Source organism: Thermobia domestica, chromosome 8 (genome assembly GCF_964235325.1).
Source record: "Thermobia domestica chromosome 8, izTheDome1.hap1.1, whole genome shotgun sequence".
NCBI lineage: Eukaryota > Metazoa > Arthropoda > Insecta > Zygentoma > Lepismatidae > Thermobia > Thermobia domestica.
Genome location: NC_137461.1, coordinates 131,283,680 through 131,302,867, shown reverse-complemented (window position 1 = coordinate 131,302,867; position 19,188 = coordinate 131,283,680).

Below are 19,188 nucleotides of genomic sequence, written 5' to 3'. Positions count from 1 at the left end.
AAGAGAAAACAAGCAAAATTACGTTGGCTACAAAATCCGAGTGAAATAACCACACAAAATTTCGTAGACATCAGGGGGGAAACTTCCCAAACTTTTGGAACAAAGAAACGCGATTTTTTGAAAGCTAAAATTTAGGAACTTGAAGATAATAGTAAAAATAAAAACATTCGGGACATGTATAAAGGGATCAACGAATTTAAGAAAGGCTATCAACCTCGTGCTTATATTAAAGAAAGCTGATGGAACAGTTCTCACTGATACAGATAGCATTTTAAAAAGATGGAAAGATTTCTTTAACGATTTGCTTAACAAGCAGCAAAAACTAATGTGCGTGGAGAAATGGAGAACACACCGCAGAAACGTATATTCCCGAACCCAACCGAATAGAAGTAGAAATCGCTATAAAGAAATTAAGGAAACACAAATATCCGGGTGTAAACGAAATTCCGACTGAGTTAATTTTAGCTGGAGGCGAAAAATTGTGGAACAAGATAAACAAACTCATTCTCCTTATCTACAACAAGGAAGAATTGCCGCAAGAGTGGAAAGAATCAAACATTGTTCCAATCCACAAGAAAAGCGACAAAACTGACTGTAATAATTATCGAGGCATCTTTCTTCTGTCAACATCCTATCCTTTCAAATATTCTATTAGCAAGATTGACCCCATACGCAAATGAAATGATTGGAGATTATCAGTGTGGATTTAGACGAAATCGATCAACTATCGACCAAATATTTACCATTCGTCAAATACTCGAAAAGAAGTGGGAATACAGTAGCCCGGTACATCAACTATTTATTGATTTTAGAAAGGCTTACGACTCGGTTAGGAGAGAAACATTATACAACGTTCTTACAGAGCTTGGAATACCGAAAAGGCTACTTAGATTAATTAAGGCATGTTTAAATGAATCCCAAAGTAAAGTCCGGGTAGGAAAATTTTTGGCCACGAGCTTTCACGTCGAAAATGGCCTGAAACAAGGAGATGCGTTGTCGCCATTATTATTTAATTTTGTGCTGGAATACGCTATAAGGAAAATCAAAGATAGCAACCAGGGCCTAGAATTGAACGGTATTCACCAGGTTATGCGTACGCTGATGATGTAAATTTAATAGGGGATGACAGGAGAATAATAGAAAGAAATGCACAGATCTTATTAAACGCTTGCAGGGGCATGGGTTTAGAAGCAAATGCAAGGAACACTAAATGCATGGAAGTGCGTCGGGACCGTAATACGGTAAATTATGGATGCATTAAAATATTAAATAATTCTTTTGATAAAGTGGATACTTTCAAATATCTAGGATCAATATTAACAGACGAAAATCATATTCACGAAGAAATTAAATGTCGACTAAAAGCAGGGAATTCGTGTTACTATTCGGTTCAAATCTCATGTTGTCGCAAATTCTGTCGAGGAATTTGAAGCCTAAAATATATAAAACGATAATCATACCTGTTGTTCTGTATGGTTACGAAACATGGTCGCTTACTCTAAAGGAAGAACATAGACTGAAAGTATTTGAGAACAAGATCCTGAGACGAGTATTCGGACCCAAGAGGAACGGGAATGGAGAATGGCGGAACTTCATAAAAAGAAACTACATAATTTATACGGTTTACCAAACATTGTTAGGGTCATTAAGCCTAGGAGGCTTAGCTGGGCAGGACATATAACCAGGATGGAAGAAAGTAGGAACGCTTTCAAAGTGTTAGCGGTAAGACCAATCGGAAAACGACCATTAGGAAGACCTAGGCGCTGATGGGAAGACAATATTAAGATGGATCTCGCAAAAATAGGAATACAAAGTAGAAACTGGATCCAGTTGGCTAAGGATAGAAGTCAGTGAAGAGCTTTCGTGAACGCGGCATTGAACCTCCGGGTTCCATAGGCTATAGAGTTAGCTTACGAAGCATGAGTAGATGCCTAGGCTGATACTACAAATAGATTAATTTTCCATTTACTGAAAAGATGGGTTCTACTGACATTGGATAGTCTGTATATTCTTCGTGTGCTAAGGCCTAGGGGAGAAAAGGAGATAAGATTTCATATCAGGTTACGTCACGCACAGTCGCACGCCTTCATTTTCATTAAAAATGAAAAAGCCAAGAGAAACAAAATTCATCTCACTTTCCTTTGTGGCAGTCGGACACAAATCACCACACTTTTCTGCAAAAACCACTTTTCAAATCGGATTATTGGGAGAGCCTCCAGTTCCAATGTTGGGGGGGGGGGACATGTCTCCCCATTTCCCCGGAATTTGTGCCCGTACCTACAGCTGAGAGAACTTTCCAGCATGAGGAGAGGGATATATCCTTCTCTAGCATTTATCGCAATTTGTGCTCAAGTAGTGGAAGTGTAATTAATACATATTGATGAGACTACTAAACGCACTACAGCATGAAGTTCAGTTTGAAATACTACAGATTACGATTCTTTTTTAAAAATGGAAAAGCCAAGATAAATCAATTTCATCTTACATTACTTTGTGGCAGTCGGACACAAATCAAGCTTATCCCAAAAAGCACTTTTTAAGTCAGATTATTGGGGGGGACTGTCCCCCCCAGGTCCAACATTGGAGGGGACATGTCCCCCTCATCCCCCTGGGATTTGCGCCAGTGCTTAACGATAATGATCTAGATTACACTTTCTTCAAACTGAGGCTGTAAGACGTATGTTCATTTCATATAAGTGCTAGTACTGAAATACGTAATAAATACAAATTGCTGGTTTATACAATACTAGCTGAAATGACAGTTTCGCAGGCAAAGTAGGTCTCTGGAAATTGTTAAATTCTTTTCTCTCCTTTGGGCACGCATTAGACTGAGCGTTTAATTATAAAAAGCCATAAGATACCTACTTCTGGTATGAATATTGAAACTTCTACCCCTCGTAAGATGCGTCCTTTAATCAAAGTAACATGTCCAATATATAGGTGAAAATGATGAGATTATTATATAAGGTTGTGTGACACATTTCAAGCTTGAATATTGCGCAGGCGTAATAACTTATATTGGTTGGCGGAGTGGGAATCAAAAGAGGATAGAACGCCGCGTTTTATGGTCTGTCACAATGGAGTATTGCGAGCGCAGAACATTGCGTTACCTACTTCAGTTACGAAACTAAGTTTGCGCCAGAAGTGCAACGTTTTTTTTAGACGAAACTTTAACGTTGGTCGACAGGGTAAGTTTACGTCTCGGAATACCATATTGGCTTGGATGAAGAAGTTTGAAGAGACTAGTAGTGTGATGAATATGAAACATGGAGCTCCAACAACAGTGTGACCTCCTGAGAACATGGAGAGATCAACATTAAAGTTTCGTTTAAAAGAACGTTGCACTTCTGACACAGGCTTAGTTTCGTAATAACTGCGAACTGAGGTAACACGATGTTTTGTGCTCCAATATTCCATTGCGACTGGCCATGTAAGTGCGTTCTTTCCTCTTTTGGTTCCCATCCCGCCAACAATATAGGTGTTTAGGCCTCTAAGTAGAGCGCTCACCTCCGGTGCTTGGGGTCCCTGGTTCGATCCCAGCTCTCACCGTGTGGACTTTGTGGTGGACAAACACCGTGCTCGTGGGTTTTTTCGGGGTTCACCCGTTTCCTCCCACTTTCTTCATTCCACCATTTTACTCATCTCTTATCATCACCGTCTCCTTTAGCTAACCGGCATAATCGTGGGACGTAAAACTTAAAGATTTAATTTAATTTTTTTTTTTTTTGCGCCTCTGCGATGCTAAAGTTTGAAATGTCTGTCGGCTCGGCGCCTCCCTATATATGCGAAATTGCCCCTGCATATATGCAACTATATACATCAGTGTAGGTTTGGTTGCATATCTCCCAGCGAATAAAAAATCTTTTAGCCCGAAAATGGATTTCATCGCTCCCTCTAGGAGTAGTACAAGAGTTTAACCACAACAGTACTTTCTTTTAAATTATCAGTCCATGTATGCCTAGTTTAGTCCAAATTGCTCTAGGCGTTCCAGAAGTATACTGAAACATACATACACGCATGGAGTATATATCTGTTAGTTTAAAAAGTGTTGAGCCTTTCCCGCACGAGATGACGTTAGTATCCCAAATCTCAGGGTATATGAGTCTGAGTGTGTCAGGCTTAATGTCATTAGACAGTAGGTACGTGGAATTCTTATAATCAAACGTAAAATATTACATCATATAGCTAAAAGATGGTGCGGACGCTTTCGTTCTGGAAAATTCGATGACCAAGATACTCCTCACACTGGGCGATCAATCACAAAGAAAGTGTATAATATTCTAGAAAAAGTCGAGGACGACCGGCATGTTCGCAGTCACATTGGCATCGCCAATGACCTAAACCTCCATCACTACATAATGTTAAACTATTTGGAGAAAGTTGGCTACAAAAAACAGCTTGACGTTTGGGTGCCACACAATCTCATTCAGAAACATTTACTTGATCGAAATTATATCTGAGACTGTTTACGAAGACGTACTGAACCCAAGTCATATCTGAAACTGTTGATCACGAGTGATGAAAAGTCGATAACCTACTACAGCAATGTGGGGAAAAGACCATGGTCAAATCAACGAGAAGCTCTATAGCCAATGGTAAAACCTACATTGATCTTTGGGAAGGTTATGAAGTGTGCTCGGTGGGTTTGTAATTTCATTGTGCATCACGAGCAGCTGCTGCTGCATGCAAACTTATAGACTTGGACCTGCATTTGTCAACAGTTAGCGCAAGTGAACCTGGCAAGTCACAAGAAACGTCTGGGCGCAAGTGAACCTGGCAAGTCACAAGAAACGTCTGGAACTGGGTAACAGAAGAGGTGTAGAAAACCACTCTGACAACACCAGACTGTACCTCTTTAATGATCCATTGAAACTTGATAGAAATTGACTAGGAGGTTTCAACATATCTACCTATAGCCAGAACCTATCACCATCAGGCTATCATTTGTTTCAGTCTCTCCAAAATTCCTTGAATTGTGTTTAGTTTTAAAAGACGTTTGCGAAAAGCACGTGTGACAATTTTTGAGCCAGAAACCAGTTAAATTCAATAGCGACGAGATTATAATGTTGCCGAGAGAATGGTAAAAAGTTGTCAATCAAAGTGGTGTATGTGTGGTTTCATAATTCTATTTTCAAATTATAATAAGTGTATTATTAACTTTGATCTCTAAAAATTCAGTACTTTTTGGACAACCTGACAGACAATGTTAATTCGATGCCAAAACAGTAGCAAAGCTAATGTGCTAACAATAAGTAACACAATCCTTCAATATTAAGTTATAACATGTGATTGAGTTTCAAAAATTCTGATTAATATTAGAGAATGCTGAATAATACTTGATGAAGGAAACTATTACGAATGGAAAGAATATCATTATCGTGCGAGTTTGCTGTTAGATGCATTTGTTTTAGCCGGCTTCGACCTTTGAAGAAATCAAAAACAAGTGCCGTCTTTGACTTTATTTGTTTGTATTAACGAATAACTTTCTTTAATGTTGGTCTTTTGTAAGAGTGATCTCTATGTGGTTGGTGATTGTGAATTTATGAACTGGGCACTGAATAACAAATGACAATATTGCAGAATTTCGTACAGTGTCCTTTGTGATTACACATTCGGTTTTTATACGTAAGATGTTCTCTTTTGGTGTACAGTTGTTTCACCAAATAACTTGCATATTATTCTATGATTGAAGATAAATATTAAAATTAACAGTTATTCCGTGTGTAAATTGCATGAGTACTCGGGAAGGGATTAAGATTTTCTGGTTTTATTCGATCTTAAGTAGTGGAAAGTGGATAAATTTATGGATATAGTCAAATATATTTCGATCAAAATTAGTTGATATTTGTTTTCTGATAGTTACTACAAAGTATTCAAATTATCATTAACATTCCATACTAGTCCCAAATTTATAAGAATCACACAGTGAGACAAACTATTGTGTTGTTAGTATGTAGTTGCGTACGTCTGTTACTCCGCACTATTTCCGGAGTATAAAGATGGACCTATTATCTCGTCCGAGTTCGTTAATGGGATCAATGTGTTAAAGGATTAACAGATAAGGCGACTTTAACGGTGATTATCTATGGCTCATATTCCATGATTCTAAGCGACCTTTTGAATTTTGATTCTTGCAACAAATATCTAGAGTTGTTATTTCAATCGTGTTCATTAATGGGGTCAATTCGCTAATGTACATTGAGAAAAAAATGTATGTGGCATACGTAAAATCGTATGTTACATTTGTAAATCCTGTAGTTTTTGGACGTAACGTACAGCAAACATATAACTGAAAATACATGTTTAATTCGTATACATTTGCTTTGTTATGAAGTTTGAGGTGTTCTTTCCCAACTCGAAATGATGTATATACAATCAACTTCATGCGCCTGAAAAGTTGATCTTATCAGCAACACGGAATTCAAGCTAGCCTTGATTCTGTTTCTTTTCTTCGTTTTGACATCAGCTACAATGAAAAATATTCTTTCGGCTTCTGCGTTGGAATATGGGAGTGAAAGAACGTATTTTGCTAGTCTGCTAATATTCGGGAATCACAATTATCCATTGAAATCTTTAATTTTCGATATCTTGTTCCACATAACATCCACATCCATTGAATTCAGTTCATTTTTCTGAGATTCGCATAAACTGGAGGACTTCTCCATTCAACTTCTAATGCATTTAAATCAAAACAACCAAAAAGTTGTTGCTAACTTTGACAGATCTTTTACTTCAGTCCTTGCTTTCATTTCTAAAGCAACTGAAGGGTTGAGGAACATAATCTACTTAAATAAATCAGAGTTATCTGGAAATCGTTTCTTCTTTTCTTCCGTTGCAGTGATGTAGAAATCTAGACATTTAAGTCTCACCTGATGCAGATCACTCTCACATTCAGTCGGCAATGATTGTAAGAAGTTCTCACATTCCGGGCCAAGATAAATTGGCTCTACAGGCAAAAAATTTCTAGGATGAGAAACATTGATATTTTCTACTTCTGCAAGGACATCGGGTAACAAAAAGTTTTGACCAAAATTTCTCACACAAGTACTTACTGATATTAATGAATTCTGACTTAAAGTATGTAACTTCAACAATTCTTTTAGGTCTTCATATAAGTAACACCCTTACTTGGGATACCCACATAATGTTGTTAGCACAAAAACTCAATGTTTTCTATGCCTTGAAAGTTATTAAAAATTCAGAGTGAGTTTTTAAAAAACTAGTGGATTTCATTTCCTAGTTTCAAATACCTAGGATCAATATTAACAGAGGAAAATCATATTCACCGAGAAATTAAATATCGACTAAAAACAGGGAATTCGTGTTACTATTCGGTTCAAAATCTCTTGTCGTCGCGAATTCTGTCGAGAAATTTGAAGCTTAAAATATACAAAACGGTAATCATGCCTGTTGTTCTGTATGGCTGCGAAACATGGTCACTTACTATGAGGGAAGAACATAGACTGAAAGTATTTGAGAACAAGATCCTGAGACGAATATTCGGACCCAAGAGGAACGGGAATGGGGAATGGCGAAAACTTCATAACAAGGAACTACATAATTTATATGGTTTACCCAACATTGTTAGGGTCGTGAAGTCTAGGATGCTTAGGTGGGCGGGTCATGTAGCTAGAATAGAAGAAAGTAGAAACGCTTTCAAAGTCTTGACAGGAACCGGACCATTAGGAAGACCTAGGCGCAGATGGGAGGACAATATTAAGATGGATGTCGCAGAGATTGGAATACAAAGGAGAAACTGGATGCAGTTAGCTAAGGATAGAAGTCAGTGGAGAGCTTTTGTGAACGCGGCATTGAACCTCCGGGTTCCATAGGCCATAGAGTTAGTTAGTTAGTTAGTTAGTTAGTTAGTTAGTTAGTTAGTGGATTTCATTTGAGTGTAGAATTTCTAACTGAAGTCCGATTTTCGTGCGATTTGTGGCAAATGATCAAGGAAGGATGGGAGATTTATGGAACTGTGCTTGCTGGTTTAAATTTATCCAGGGTAATATCAGCCTCGCATCACGAAAAACAGCAAACATTTGCCAGTGTACCTTACAATTGGAAGGAGGTGCAGTGCGATGTGGAGATTTGAGTTTTCTTCGTAACGTGGCAACCTCACTAAAGTCAATAAGAAACAGGAAACTGGTCCGTTTTATTGGGAATTGTGCTGTACAGTTCTGTGCTACTGAGTATGATCAGGACACTGAGAATAGTGTACTCTTTGGAGCAACAAGAGTTTATCGTTAAAAGTTTTTGGAGCAAGTTATGAAATTTGTTGTTGCTACGCAAAGAACATTTAGAAACAAATTTGCCTCACGTTCTGCCTCAGACAGGAACATAATATGGTCGCTAGTGAATAAACGGGAAGAAACAGGATCGCTTCTGAGTGAGACAGAGCAGCATCGGACCCAGCAGGCGGGTGTTGTGGAAGATGTCAGTTATCGACTCCTTAGGTCGCCCAAGAAATCTCTCCGTTGTTTGTCGCAAGAAACCGGCTATAGATATTCAAATGTGATTTATGGGTGTTACCAGTAACATTTAATTTGTATTCTCACTAACACTTAATTTGTATTCTGCAGTTTTGCTTCAAAACTCCAAAACCTCATTGCAATTGTAAGGTACACTGGCGAAAATTCGTTGTTTTTCTTGAAGCGTGATCGATATTATCCAGGATGACTTTAAACTAGTAAACATAGTCCCATAAATCTCCCATCCTTCCTTCATCATTTGCCACAAACCGCATGAAAATCGGATTTCAATTAGAAATTCTAGACCCAAATGAAATCCGTGAGTTCTTTTTTTTTTAAAAAAAAAGTCACCCTATAGTTTGGATATAAATAGCTATAGAAGTATTTATTTTGGTATTTGTCAATCTTTGTTAATGTACGGCATCATCTGGGGAAATGATTCAAGAAGTAAATTAGTCTTCCGTATTAAAAAAAAAGTTGTTAGAGTATTAGCCAATGCGAGAGTGAACGAACCATGTAAAAAAAAAAAAAAAAAAAACTTTTCATAAGACTACAAAAATTACTACTGTCATATCTTTATGTGTTACAGTTATTAATTTTCACGCGCCAAAATCTTCATACATTCTTTAAAATAAAGTAAACTTTCACTGTCATAATATAGACCTAGGGAATATCTCCACATTAAATCATCATACTGCATTGTTTCAATACGGTCCCATATACTTAGGTTCAACATTATATGATAACCTCCCTAAAGATATCCATAACATTGAGTCAATTATTATATTTACATCAGTTACAAAGAAGTATCTATTGGACAATTGTTTTTATTCAGTAGATAGATACCTGTCTGTCAAATACAGCTTGTAGTTTTTATAGTATAATTTTGTCTCACATAACACCATAGCGTTATTGTTTTTTTTTAGTATGTAATAACTATTTCTATGTCTTCTCATTTATTGACGTGTCCGATTCATACGCTGGTTTTCCTTCTAGCTGCATGTATGACTTATGGATGAAAATAAAATGAAATGAAAAAAAATGTCCTTACGAGAAAGTTTTGTCGTGCTTGTTTCAGAAGTTATATCCCCGCGGAAAAATATTTTGGGTTACATGCTGTGGATATTCCTTTGCAGACTATCGTACCCCTTGCTCACGAATACTGAAACCACCAGTGCTAATTTTAAATTAATTTGTCCGTAGTTCTTTGTTAACAAATTACAAATTTCAGCCATCTCAAGACGAAAAAAAATATATGCTAATGATTACTGTCTGTGTTATTGTCATAAATACTGTTACATAACATATACCCTGATTTTATATTATGATCTTTACGGTATAATGTAAGGTGTTGCCAGGCCCGTATCGACGGTGGGCAAGGCAGGCCGGGGCCCCCTAAATTTTTCTCCCCCCCCCTAAAATTTTCATGGAAGGCTTGCAAAAAATCTCGATCAATTCTATGTGTAAACACTAAGAATAAAATGCAATATAAAAGAGATTATTCCAAGAATTTTTCCATTTTAACTATTTGACGAACACCTCTATACATATTTTAAAGGAGTTAAAGTTCATCAGTCTTCTCGAATCTCGATATGAAATGACACAATATATATTGAAGCAAGTTTTTACGAAAAGAAGGAATATGTTCATAATACTTCACGCCACAGTTGTAATAGCGATCTGGAAAGTAGGAGACGAAGTGTGAAGTGCTTGCTGCAAGCTAAATCATAAAAACAGGAGCAGGAACAAAGCGTTTATCTATTGTCCATTGCAGTAATGGCAGTAGCTTATTGTTATTCTATTGTGTAGTTGTAGTACATACATGTATTGCAAAATCCTACTCAACACTAGACCTTAGATTAACTGTGGAACAATTAGTTGTGAATTGAATTAAGAGCTCCGAGTTCTGTTAAAGGCGATTGATTCTAGTAGGGTCCAAATTATTGTAGTATGATATGTAAAACAAAAACTGTGGTGGAACATTCACCGAAAAAGTAATGGTTGCAAAGACTTTCATATGTTTGTTCTCGCAGAAGAATAAAGTTAAGCTAAATTACCTTAATTAGATTAGTAACTGAGCAAGTGAACATATTTAACGTTTAAGTTTAAGGATTAAATTCCGGGTTGTGGAAAAAAATTAAGTAGCAAAATGTTTTGTATTGTACTTGGGGTGGGGGCTCCCGTGGAATTAGTTAGTTTTCATATAAAAACGTTGTAAATTTGAACTATTTCTTAGTCGCGTACGCGTAATAATATTGTAATTCAACATGAAAGAAGTAGTGATGCTTTTACTCGATACTAGATGAGTGTAGCGTTTTACTTACATTGAGAAAAATCCGTTCTCCGGATAGTGGTATATTGTACAAATATACGGAATCCTCTTGCTTACTACAAAAATCAGAACGGAGCATATATTATCCGTATGCTACATAGGCACTGCCCTTAGGTGTTACATCATGCCGTTGCAGGATGTCTGATGTCTAATCTTCGTCAGCTATATGTTATATACGTCCATTTGCATGTGATATCCTGACCGCCTATATTGTTTTATACGGAAAGTATGTATAGATGGAACACATACAGAAAGTATTATAAAAGATGCGTTTTCAGTTATACGCTTGCTGTACGTTAAGTCCAAAAACTACAGGATTTACAAATGTAACATACGATATTACGTACGCCGCATACATTTTTTTCTCAGTGTAGCTTTGAATAACATTATAGTATTTTTTTTTAGCTATTTTGGTATGTGTCTTCTTGGTATAGTGTGCAGGTGGTTCGTTTATATAAAACGAGTTTCATTTAAAAATTTTAAACAAGAACTTAGTATAAATATTTTTTAAAAATATAACTGTAATTGTAAACAAGGGAATTACTTCAAAGTTATCCGTCCACCTAATTTTCAACAAAAACCATAATAAAATCTACAATCATCAATTTCTACTTAAGCTTTACTCATTTTATCTTCTATTACGTTACCTCGAGGGTGTGAGGACGGGGGAGGAACCACAATTACATATGGAAATCCATTATTAACCTAAAGGGGAAATTGGCGGGCCGCGCGGAGCACGTTTATGGGTAGTTAATGGGAGGTGCGGAGTTGAGAGGGAAGAACGAGCGAAGCGAGAAGCTGAAGTAAGGTGGGATAACGCACTACTAGGTTACTTAGGTTAGGTTATGTCTATTTCCCACCTACCTTAGTACTTAGGTTTGTAGAGCTCTCCTTTCTCAAGCAGAAAATCGTAAACGACTGTTGGTGGTGTTTGTTCTTTCATTCATTAAGCCATGAATATTCAAAAGATTAACCTCATTATCAACATCATGTTTTACAAATGTTAGTACTGTCAATTCACATCCAGCGCAAAGACCCTATACACTTGCAGGCATGTTTACTCGAATATTATCCACAATCCAACCGTCCTGAACCTAGAGACAAGTAGTTCCCTCTACTTGCGAATTAGTCCCGTCTTTATAACCGCTTATCAATAGATATTACACATAAATTACGCTTCACTTACATGTTATCAAGCACACAAGCAATCAAATTATCAATTTCTTCTAGGTAAATTTTCAAAATTTTGATAAAAACGGACAGGCCACTTCTCAAGTTAACCCTAAACAAGAGCCTAAGTAAAGTTGAATTTCCTTATTTCACAGTAGATCATCTCTAGTTCTTGATCTTAATGTTAGTATTACGTGTGGGGCTATTAAAATATGTATATTTAATTCTAATTCGTGTAGTTAGGAATACCAACTTAATAAAATTCACGTTTTTTTTTTTCATGTAGATTACAGAATGCTAACTTAGTGTGTTTGTGTGTGTAGAGGGGGATAATAGAATCAAGCAGAAGCAAAATACTTAAACATTCAAGAGCAGATACGATGAATTGCTGATGTTACTATTTGATTAACTATAATATGGTTGTCTCGGGCCCCCCTAACTTCTACCGGGCCCCTTCTACATTTTTGGGCTGGCTACGGGCCTGGGTGTTGCTACTAAAGAATAGTTTGCCTTATCTAAGATAACAGTATGCTTCTATCGTGGAAAAAATATGAGCAGTTGGGGTAATGGTGATTGGGGGAATTGAGAATTCGGGGCCAACACAATATGTCAGCCGCCGAAGCCAACTAGTAGCCCGTCCGGCCCTGAGAACTACCGACTACTAAACAATGACAATACTCAGTCAACACTTATTTCGCAAGCGCGTTTGAGTATTGCATTACCTCTCTTGATTTTTCATCCCTGACCTCTATGATTTTTTTGCTCCTGTACAATGTATTACCTGTGGATGTGTTCTCCCTGGAAATCGCTGCAGCATGTTACAACAACTAGTCAAAGCTGTTGCGAAAGTAAGAGAACACAACAAGGAACAATCTCGTTGATGTTTCCGTAACTTGATAAATTTGTTATGGGTGAGAGAAAAATCCCATATATATAGTCAATTTCATGAAAAAATCTCTTTATCCCATTCTCAAAAATTAAGGTCCAAAAATCCCACGAAATGGGATTTTTCACACGGGTTGACATCACTGCTATGTAACTAATGGATCTTTTCCCACAATGCAACAAAAGTGATTCTGCGACACTACCGGCTAGAGTTGTAATTAACTGCATCGTCTGCTACTGGCAGTAGCTAAGTGTATCATTGGCTAATTCTATCAGACTTAGGCGCTCTGAATGATTTGATTCGTTCTTGATTTTAGTAGTTCGTGGCACCCAACTTTCTTGATGGTGGCGCCACAGTCTCCACAGTTTCAGCGGGAAGTGCGGCTAAAACCTTTTATGCTATATAATTACTCTATGAATTGCATACTCGTAGTCTTAATAGTCGTGTAATGAAAAAAAGAAAGAATTAGTTCGCACAGAATCTTCTTGGGCTTATGGCAAGGTATTTAAAAACAAAAAATCAGGTTAGAAGTGGAATTAGCTACGAATTTGACGGTTCACATACATATTTTAGGAAACATTGTAAGGTACCATACAGATTGTAAGGTAGGATACAACACTGTCACTGGTTTCCACTGAATTAGTTTCTTCGGCATCGTCAACGGTTTCCCCTCTGTACAACGATATATCAAGCTAATGGTGATTCCATGAAACACTTCACTTACAAAATGATCCAGAAACATGGTCATTGCAGGTACGTCACATAGAGTAGAATATGATTGTTACTAAACGTTCACTTTGATCCAGAATAATAATAATAATAATAATAATAATAATAATAATAATAATAATAATAATAATAATAATAATAATAATAATAATAATAATAATAATAATAATAAAGTGAAGGTGGACAGCATTTTAGTAAATGTTACGCGAGAATTTTGGCCAATGGAGCCAGGCAGAATAGACACTGATTAGTATATTCCTAATTTAAAATTTATCTTTTCCGTTTTGCATGTCGTTTGTTTATTTTTGATCACAAAGATTTCGGTTCAGCTGAGGAATACATGAACAACAAAAGAAGTTTACAGCCATAAAGTCACAGAGTGTATGTTGAAGTGGTCCGATCTCAAAACAGGACTGAAAAGTAGAACAGCTATCATCTGCATAATCCCAGATCCAAATTGCAGTAGAGAAAGAACACTGGAAATTTATTTTAGATAATTTCCAGCTTTATGCAATGTAACATTCAGTAATCATAGTGAAAATTTGTTTGCCAACTTTTGGTGGTAGTTTTAAATTTAGTCAAATAAATTGCTCGATTTGATGCAACTTTACGCCAAATGACTAGCAAAGAGATGAATGATTACTATCTTCGCAACAAAAATATTCAAAATAAATTATGAAACAGAAAGCAAACAATTAAAGACTATAGTATTCGCGCCGACTCGTGAAGCTTGACCTAGATCTACTGATTTCACCACCCAATAGAACGGGAGGGTGTGTTCCATTCGTCAACCCCCACCCATAAAATTTTGTCAGTGTCTTCTCTCGCGCTACACTTAAAACATCTCCCGAGAGTACAGTGTTGTCGGATTGGCGCCAAGTTCCGTTTTGTTAATTGTTTTTTTTTATTATTATTAGTGCGTTATATTTTCGTTGTTACTATTCGTGTTATTTTTACCATTTTAGAATAACTGTTGCATTGGTTAGTGTTGTAGAGTGTTATTATTGGTAATATTTAAATGCTTTTTTAAATATTCATTTACTATGTCTTCAAAGTTTGGCAACATTGTTGGTGAATTTCAGCTGTTTGACGTTTCCCCAAGTGTGAGCTCGGGAAGCGGCTCCACGAATTGTACCGAAGTTTTCCGATGTGTTGGAGCTCAAGCAAAATATTTCTATGATTGGTTTAGAGCTCAAGCTTCATGACTCGGTGCGAGTACTTTAGTACTACAGCATTATTCATAATTACACGAGACATCGCTTGAAATTATAGTGGTCGCGCGGAATCGTGAAACTTGACCTACATCGGGTAACGTTCATTAAGACCTAAATGGCACAAAACTTAAAAATGTGAGCTCAAGCCCTAAATTGTAGGCTTCTTGCCGTTTAGGCCTAATGTCTTTAGGGCTTGTGCCTGTTCCATTTACTTGCTTTAATTCTAAAATTTGCCACCACCACAGAGAATTGAAACAGTAGTTGTCATAATGCTGCTACGAACGTAACAGCTATATTAATAATACTAAAATTATTATTGTTACTATTATTCCAGATGAATTATATAAAATAATTTATTTCATTATCGGAATGAATTAAGACAATTTTTCTACGTACAAGCTATTTTAAACTATAAATTTCGTCAATAAGATAAAAACTGACTTCGTAAAGAGGTGGTGGAAGTCTTTCCAAGAAGGAATATACTGTACTTCCATACATCAGCTTTATTTTACAATGGACTATGTCATCAGAAATCCAAATTCCTTTATCAGAAAAAAAGTCTTCTAATCTATGTCATAGAAAAAATTAACAGTAAATATTACAATGTCGAAAAGCTGAATCCATATCAAAAAGACATTACTCCCTATCCCTTGCTGTTTTTGTTCTATGGTGGTGGTATGGTATGGTGGTAAAGATTGAAACTAAAAATTGTTTATTTCAACCACTTCCGGTTTGAATAGTGGATTAACCGACGAGATGGGACCTATTTTTGAGACGCTGAATCGATTGAAAAAAAAACTGTATCTTAATAGCATTTAGCTCTACGGAAATCAGTATTGAAACCAAAATTAATAATAAATTTGAACCACTTCCGGTTAAGGTAGAGTGTAGTGGAGAGCCATGTTATAGGCTATTGTCTCGAAACATTAAATCATTTGCAAGAAACCATTTCTAGTTTATCTGTTGCCGTTTTCTTTCTATGGTGATAAACATTGAAACCGGAAATGACTAATTTAAACCATTTCCGGTTCGAATAGTTAATGAAGGAGATGGGTCTACCTTTGAAATGCTAAAGCGATTGCATAAAAACGTATCTCGATATCTCGTACCGTTTTTGCTCTGATACTGTCGAGAAAACCGCTCTCACATGTCAGACGGACAAAGCCGTTCTGTAAGGCTTCCGACATTTATGCATACCGTAGCATAAAAGTCTAGAAGGAAGTATGTAGTATTGAGGTAGGTTAGAATTTGGATTTTTTTTTTAATTTCATACCACCAATAGTTTTCATGATATCTCGCGACGAAATTTACCATGTTATCATATACGGAGAAATGATTTCAACTGTAAAAGTTAGACACGGCCTCAGGCAAGTGAATGATGGTGAAAGAAATAATGAAATGAGAACATGTAGCGTCGTCAGCGGTTGCTGGATTAATGTTGAATGTCTAAAGAGATGTTCCGCCGACGAAATTCAAGAAATAATATATACGGCGCCAAATTTGAGTTTCTTTCAATAGTTTCTGGTCAATAGAATATCACAGTTATATTCTGGTCAATAGAATATGTAGTGTCGTCGTCGGTTGCTGGATTACTGTTGGATGGTCCAAAGAGCTCCTCAAACGAAATTCAAGAAATAAGCTATACGGCGCCAAATTTGAGTTGCTTTTGAGTTTAACGTCCCTTTCAGCAGCGAGGCTATATGAGACGTGGACCTACTGATTAACGTGCAGTTGCGTAACTAAAGGCTTGGGGGCCTCCCCGCAAACAGCGTGGAGTGAGGCCCCTTCTTTACGTTTCACATCATGATTTGGGGCCCCCTGATGGTTTGAGAACCCCGCAATGCAGGGCCTGCGGGGTCCTTATTTACGCCCCTGAATCCGAACCACATGAGTTCCCACCGGGAATCGAACCCGGGTCTCTCACGCCAAAGGAGCGCCAAATTTGAAGCAGATGTAGATGAATTTCTGGTCAATAGAATATCATAGTCAATTTCATAATTATCTCTTTGACCTCCATTTTATTTATTTAACTCTCGTGTTTGATAATGTATTTTTGTTGATGTTAAGAGCTTTTAGAAAATACATATACTGGGAGTTTCACAAAAAGAAATGCAGATTCTGCGTTAGGTTTCTAAATATTTCCCTTCCTTTTTCCCTATCTTAATGAATTTTCTCACTTTCCCTCAAATAAAGTGATATCAACTTTATATATAAAAGTAGTACGAAGGTCTAGTGTCCATGGCTATGAAAAATGTTTAAAGTTTGTGAAAATATTGCGAGTTCCGTCATGAAAATCGTAAAATTTTCCACATGTCGTTATAGATTTAGGAAAATTTCCCTATTTCCCCTCCCCTTTCTTTCCGTTTCTTTAGGACATGTTGAGGTAGGACTTGTCGTGAACGTATGATTGTCTCACATGGAAAGTTTTCTCCCTAGATAATTTTGAAACATTGGCAATACTATTTGTTTGTGACAGGTAAGAACACATGTGGTGACTGCATTCCATACCAGCTTTACACAGTACTTGTGTGTTCATGGTTTTGGTGGAGCAGATGTGGTCTAACCACCCACCTCTTGAAACAATGAATTGAGTTGTGAACGTGGCTAATTTTGAGCCAACTGTTCCTGTGATTCGTCATTTAACATTTCACCACCGCTTGAGATCCTTGATCAGAACTTAGAACTAATTGTATGCACGAAAGGGACATTTGCCACGTTGTTTACCTTCGAGGGAATTTCTTGGAACTGGTTCAACACAAAGTTCCACATTTTCTCTCTTGTCTGAGATGAGAGTAATTTGCGCAATTGAAAACAAAAGAAGTCTTGGAGAAAGAAAACAAAAATGGAGGCTCGTATCTATTTTCTTGCTACTTTCTCTTAAGGAATGCCAATACCGTACCTTACGTTCTCCTGTTTCTATTTTCTTTTTAGCTGAGAAATACAACTATCACAAGAAAAAAGTCAATAAATGACTACGCTGGTTTTAATTTCTTGAGAGGACAAAAAGAAAGGGCAGAGATTTTTTTTTGGAGGGGGACAGATTTTTTTTGAATACCGAAAAGAGTAAGTTGATATCACTTGAACGACTGTACATATCTGAAAGAGGGAGGCAGTTGAGGGGAGGTGAGACCACTACAATGTCCCCGCCTTCTCCCCTTTGATGTTATCAATGCAAACAACTCTGAGAACATTACTTGAAAGTTCCATATTTTAGATAAAATTTGGTTAACCAGAAGCAAGAGTTGATACAGGTACATTGGCCGTAAACAATTGTTACTATATGGCTCGAGACTATGAAGTCATTTTGAGGAAAAATGGCAAAATACTTGAATTTAAACGGCAGATACATTATCGCAGCTGTACTAATGGAAGCTTCATAGGCATATCAAAGTAACAACCACGCTAGTGCGACTTACGTTATAAAATTCTAATGTTATTTCGTCCTTTGCTCCACACCAGTGGTCGCCAAACTTATGGAGCTTCTGAGCTACCACACCGTATTTAAATCTTACTGTGAGATACCAACCAAAAGGACTACCAACTTAAAAAAAATACATTTGTTTATTGCCTATAAACTTAACATTTCTAGTAAATATAAAATGAAACTATCCAAGTTAGCAAATGCCTAATATACACACGGAAAACATAAAGTGCACAACTCCATGCGTATACGCATCAATTGACCAAGCGCCAAAGCATGGTTTGTGAGATATTGAAAGAAATACAAACATGTTACTATTACGATCCACTTCTTGGCGCTCGGTCGAATAGCTTTTCCTGAACGTTTAAGCAAAAAGTAGGGTATCAAACATTTTTTTAACATTATTTACATTGTCTTCTATACACTGATGTAAAAATCTCGAAAATCGATTGTCAATTTTTTATGTATAACACCGACCATGTGAGATGAAGTTGATAATGGCATTTGCGCGGGAGAAACAAAAAGTTGTCGTCAGTGCACTAGAGACCTGCACGGGCCGGGCTTGGGCTGGCCGACACTGATTTCTCTTCAGGTCGGGCTGGGCTGGGGCCGATCAATTGCAATTCTTTAATAATTATTGACTTTCGTTAAACGATAATTGGAATAAAGCCAAACGTTAAAGAAGTGTGTCCGTGAAAAATGTTACAAAGAATGCAATAGCTATTTACAATTTGTGTTGCTCAGCGGCTCCACTTTCACTATAGAGGATTGCTGGCATTGCGCGGTAAATTGAGCTCTGACCTTGACCTTCACTGAACTCAAAATATGACAAGGGGTGGGAAAGTTTTGCCTGTCGCTAAACAATATTGCCATCTTCACTTTATGCTAAAAATTAATTAAGTTAGATTTTTGTTACAGGGAATGAAGTTTTTGTTCTCTCGATGACAGGCAAAGTTCTAGGAGGCAAT